General features: G+C 34.7%; 2 pseudogenes; both read left to right on the top strand.

The window, feature by feature from the left end:
* LOC101584152 overlaps positions 1 to 481 on the top strand; it is a 31236-nt pseudogene extending 30755 nt beyond the window's left edge.
* Positions 482 to 3420: 2939 nt separating this feature from the next.
* On the top strand, positions 3421 to 4395 carry LOC101584541 (annotated as a pseudogene).
* The last annotated feature ends 1898 nt before the right edge of the window (positions 4396 to 6293 follow it).

Here is a 6293-nt window from a genome sequence, read left to right on the forward strand (position 1 = left end):
TGTGGGTGAGGGAGTTGAGAGATGTTATTGAGAAAGCACAGTGTTTATCTTGTTCTTTAGAAAGGGACATAGATCCCATAGTGTTTACGGTACCACATACCATTACAGTTTGCTAGAAATTGTGTTCAGTATTTTCTCTATATGCCTGAAGGGTGATTCTCTTAGGTGATGTAAATGCTACCAATGAATAATGTGGTAATTTTGAAATATAAAACATGTTAAATTACACTGTATGATTTTAATATGAGTTTTGTTATTTTATGTTCAATGAAATAAATAAAACTAAATTGAATACAAAAAAAAGTTGAGGACAAACTGAAATAGACCTTGACTTTGTCTGATGAGCTTGAAAATTTTGGGAGAGATCACAGGACTAGTGATTTTTAGGGAGAGTTTGATGTTTGTTGTCCAGAATTCCAGAAAACTCCAGAATATTAGAGACACTGTGGAGAAGGAAAACAAAAGACTGAAAATATCTTAATTTCTGTGTGGAAAAAAAGATTCTTTAAAAAAAAAACAGTGTTTTGTATCTATCACTACAAAATACTCAAAAGAGGCGCTGGGGAGATGTTCAGAACAATAAGTGCTTTCCTGGCAAGGGCAAGGGTCTGAATTTAATTCCCAGTTCTGCCAAAAAAATACTCATAAGATGAAAAGACATTAAATGTATAAAGGTAATGTTATCATTTTGTATTACTAATTTATTATTCTTTATCTTGAAGACCAAAGTGAAATTAGAATCAACATGTCACTGTGAGATAGTTTATTATTATATACACCCAATACTGTAATTGTCCAATGAAAGTGCATAAATTCTTACATAACCATTAAAAGAGAAAGGTGATAGAAGGACTGATAGATGCTTGAAGATTAGTTGCATTTTGGGAATGTACTGCTTACCACTCACTTGAGAATGTGTTAATGGTCCCTAGTGTATTTGAATTCAAATTTGAATCTCTAGAATCTTCAGAGATGTATCCCCAAAGGGGAACAATAATAAAAGATACTATAGCTGGTATTTAATAACATCAACCTAGAATTTCTTATGAAAGATGAATGAATTACCATTTCAAGAGGTAAGATTTTGGCTTTTGTGTTTGAATCTGTTTTTTATTGACTTTTTTGCCATTTGAGATTTTAAATTCTATCAATGTTCACAAGCTGGGAAGATATAAGAAGCAATCAATTTACTTGTGTCTACAAGTAAATTACTGTGCATTTTATGTGTTTAAGTTACATACATAATTATGTTGAGAATATTTATATAATGATTTATATAGTGATTAACAATATTTCAAACTACTTGTTAAATCAGTGTTTAAGTTAGGAGCAGAAAATATTTGATAAATTTCTGATAGGTTTAGATGAATTAACTTGTTTCTACAAGTAAATTATTGTGCATGAATAGATGTAAACCTCTTTCCTAAGATTCCACTTTTATTGACCCATAACACCAGAAGCCCACATAGTATCAGTCTGTATACTTAGCATGTAGCCTCAATACCAGTAACTTCACTAGCATTGAATGGATTTGAAGGTTTCCTGTCAGTAAATGTGCTTAAAGACCTACCGTGATTATTGGTGCGAATGCTGCAGCATTAGAGGCCCGGGGCACCCTGGACAGAGAATATAAAATCGAACACCTTGAGAGATGAGAGTCTGCCCAGTTCCCAGCTACGTGAAGAATAGTAAGCTTATTCAGTTGTAGTCTAAAAGTCTACTTAGCTGTATACTGTGCTGCAAATAACATTATTTCATAATAAACAACTAGAAGCATTCTACTTTAGAGAATGATTTTATATGTTTCAATTACATGCAAAATTATGTTGAGAATAAATATGATGATTTATATAGTGATTAAGTTAATATTTCAAACTACTTCTTAAATCAATATTTAAGTTAGGAGCATAAAATATTTGATAAATTTCTGCTAGGTGGCTTCATCGTAATCTTACTGTGACATTATTTTCTGTTTTTTCTTTGTTCTAGTAAGAAAATTGTATTTATCCTTTAAAGTATATTTTCTTGATAGGCATTTTAAACTATGTAATTGACTAGGCACCTCTTTAATGTCACAAAACTGAGTCTTGCATGTTGTCTCTCTATTTACAAGTGTATTCAGTTTCATTTTAACCATTACTTTATTTATTTATTTATTTATTGTGGTACCGGGAATTGAACTCAGGACCTTGTGCTTACCAGGCAAAGTGCTTATTCTACTGAGCTATCTCCCTAGCCTCCACTACTTAATTTTATTTAAGAACACTTGCTAAAAGAATGAACTGAGTTAGACCTGTGTAGGGTTGTCTCATTTCACTACTTTATATGCACCCTTAAGTTATTTAATATTTCAAAATATTTTTTCATCAGTAAGTAATAGAAGTACTAAGTGTTATCTAATGGATACCAAATAGAACTTAATACTGAAATCCTTAACTTTGGGCCCATAATTTAGTAGCCACTCAATAAATATTTGTTGTTATCTGAGGTGTAACCCAATTCTCCACCAAATAATCCTTTATATATTTAATCCTCTTTGTTATACTTAAAATTTATTTTAGGTATTCTCATGTTTTCATTTTAGAATATTTAGCTTTAATGCCAATTTTATACATCCTATAACATTTATAGAAATATGCACAGTGAGCTGGACTTGGTGGTACACACCTGGAATATCAGTACTTATGAACTGAAAATGTTCAAGGGTTCTAGAAAATTCCGTAACTTAAAAAGAACCTGTCTCAAAATATTAATGACTAAAAGAATTTTATGGACATGACTTAGTGTGAAAACCACCCATCACAATGTGGAAAAAAAAAAGATGAACATCCTTTTAAACAAGTGTCTTCAAACATTTTAAAATCCATGTATTTATTTATTTATTTATTCATTTAGTACAGGGGCTTACTACACAGGTCAGATTCTTAGTGATCCTCTTGTTTCAGCTTCTCCAGCACTGTGATTACAGGCATGTGACACCATGCCCAGGTTGGTGGCTGGCTTGGGGTATCCAGGGTTCTGTGTCTGGCCTGGTATGTGGTACTGGGGATTAAACATGGGTCCTTGTGCTTGCCAGGCAGGCCCTCAGACCACCAAGCTACCTCCCAGCCCCTTAAACAAGTTTTGAGAGTTTTGTCTAAAAACTTTTAAAATATAGAATTATTCATTACATATAAATATATAAAAATCCATAATTCAAACTTTCATGAATATTTCTTTATAATGACCTTCATGTGTGTACTAATGAAAATGACACAATTGCATTTGTAAACTTTTTTTTTTCAGAACCAGGGATTGAACTCAGGCCCTTGCACTTGCCAGGGAAGCACTTATTGCACTGAGCCATCCCCCCGACCCCAGCAAACTCTTTTATATAATGCTTGCACCACAGGTTTGTTCTGACATCAGCTAGATTGTTCAATGGATTTACGGATGGATGGGAACTACACTACAGTGACTGACTTCATTTTGTTGGGACTGACAGATGATCCAGTCCTCCAAGTCATACTCTTTGTGGTCATCCTGTGCATCTACCTGGTGACCATATCTGGCAATCTCAGCACAGTCCTTCTCATCAGACTCTCCTCTCAGCTCCACCACCCAATGTACTTTTTTCTGAGCCACCTGGCTTTTGTTGACATAGGCTATTCATCCTCTGTCACACCCAATATGCTTGTAAACTTCCTGGTGGAGACAAACACAATCTCCTACCTTGGATGTGGCATTCAGCTTGGTTCTATTGTTTTCTTTGGGACATCTGAGTGCTTCCTTCTGGCTGTCATGGCATATGACCGCTTTGTGGCAATCTGCAGCCCACTGCTTTACTCAACCAAAATGTCCACACAAGTCTGTGTCCAGTTACTTGTAGTGATTTACATAGGTGGTTGCATTAATGCCTCCTCCTTTATCCTTTCCTTCTTTTCCTTACTCTTCTGTGGATCAAGTAAGATCAATCATTTCTTCTGTGATTTTACTCCATTAGTTGAGCTCTCTTGCTCTAATGTCAGCATCCCTGCAGTTGTTCCTTCACTTTCTTCAGGATTCATCATTGTAGTCACAGTGTTTGTCATAGCCATGTCCTACATCTACATCCTCATCACCATCCTGAAGATGTGCTCCACTGAGGGTCGCCACAAAGCCTTCTCCACCTGCACCTCCCACCTCACTGCAGTCACCCTGTTCTATGGGACCATTACTTTCATTTATGTGATGCCAAAGTCCAGCTACTCCACCGACCAAAACAAAGTGGTTTCTGTGTTCTATACAGTAGTGATCCCCATGTTGAACCCCCTAATCTACAGCCTCAGGAACCAAGAAATCAAAGAGGCATGGAAGAGAGAATTTGGTAGGAAAATATTTCCTCAGTGACATTTGTTATTTTACAAGATATGGTAAAGTAATAATATTCCATCAATATAATAATAAAATTTAAGCTGTGTTTGCAGTGTATCTCTTAATTATGACTACCCAGTGCAGAGCATTTTAGCAGCTGTAGAAATTGGATTTTCAGAGAAAGTATTAATCAGTGTCTGATGATGAGTAACTTTAATTAACATAATTTATAATTAAGAAAAAAATCCTGCATATACATGATCTTTCAAAATTTCTTTTAAGTTATATTTGGAATTTTTCAAAACTATTCACCTTTACCTGCTATATGTTGAGATATTACACTTCACTTTCCTTAAGATAGTGTCCATTTTCAACCTCACTCTATCCTGAAATTTTCATGGCAATCACAGTCGTTGAGTACAGTCTGACCCTGAATGACAAAGTAGAACAGGCAGTGAAGTCAATAGAATGTTGGTTTTTTTTTTTTTTTTGGTAATAAAGTTACCTTGTAGGTATAATTTTGTGGAGTCACAAAATTATGGTCTGTTTGCGGCCTCTGATTCCACCATTGAATGTGAAGTGGCTGCTAAAAAGAGTAGGATGAGATGCCCCTCATTAACTGATGTAGTCCACCATGAGGACAAGACAGTAATGACCTTTGTAGTAATGACCAAGCTTCCTGAATTACTCAAGGGTTTAGTGCAGCAAATTCCTGTACTAACTGACTTACAGTCAGACTGACCTCACACTAGAGCATTTTGGGGAGGATGGATTGTCTTTTCCCTGATAATTTAAAGATGCCTCTTTTTTGCTGACAACTCAAACATTTATTTCTCTTCCATATCCAGATTCCTTCCTCAAATTATTCCCTTGCAGTAAAAGACATCTACATTAGTTTTATTGATTCAGAAGAATCATATTTTTCTCCTCCTTCTACATGTCTATAATAAGAAGGTCTCATGCTTTCTGATTTGAATGTTTATGAGCTGTTCCTCTACATCATCAGCACTTGTACTTTAAACTGTTCCTTCTGACATTTAGTTCACAAACATATCTGTGTGTTGCTTAATTTTCTGTGTCAATCTACAAGTGTTGCAATCCAAATTTTTGATTCATGAGCCAGTCCAGATTTTACTTTGATGTTATTTTTGAAGATTGATTCATATTTAAAGCAATGGATATTGAATGAATTTGGTTATCTCCCATAATGTACATGAGCCTTCCCAATCTGTTGAAAGTTATAAGAAAAATGATAGAACTTGAGCAGGAATAAATTCTGTCTATATATTAACTTCAGACTCCAGGCCAAAACAATTACCTTGCCAGTATTTTCAATCTGTTCACCTGCCTTGTGGTTTGGGGCTTGTCTTCCACAATTGCACATGACAAAACCTTAAGACTCTATTTATATATAAAGAGAGATGATACATGTACAGAGAGATGCTACATAGATAGACAGATGATAAATATGGATGATGCATACAGATAACATACATGTATATAGAGAAATAAAAGTAAGTGCATATGTATATGTGTGATCATTACATATATGCACATATCCTATTAGTTCTATTTCCTTGAAGCACACAGACAAAAATAAACACTACCAAAGTATTGTCTTGTTTTTCTTTCCTTTCCAATTCATTCTCCATACAACCATGGTCATAAATTTAAAAGGATACTTTCTTCTTTTTTTCTTTCAAACATCTTTTATTAAAGGTAAAAAATATATTCAACATATCTTGGTCCTGAACATGGCCCTTGTTTTCTTTTCATCTCTTGAGATTTTCCTTATTGGTCCCTGAGCACATACACACTAGTAATGAATAATTTGATGTTTAAAATCCTTAGCACATCCACTTTTTTTATTACCTCAAGAGCCTCTCACAAGCAGTAGCTCTCTGTGAAACCTGTGCAACCCTACTGGTTGAATAGGTGCCAATCTAAGGGTTGTATGACCA

The sequence above is a fragment of the Octodon degus genome, unplaced genomic scaffold, assembly GCF_000260255.1.
Source record: "Octodon degus isolate 3935 unplaced genomic scaffold, OctDeg1.0 scaffold00302, whole genome shotgun sequence".
NCBI classification, from domain to species: domain Eukaryota; kingdom Metazoa; phylum Chordata; class Mammalia; order Rodentia; family Octodontidae; genus Octodon; species Octodon degus.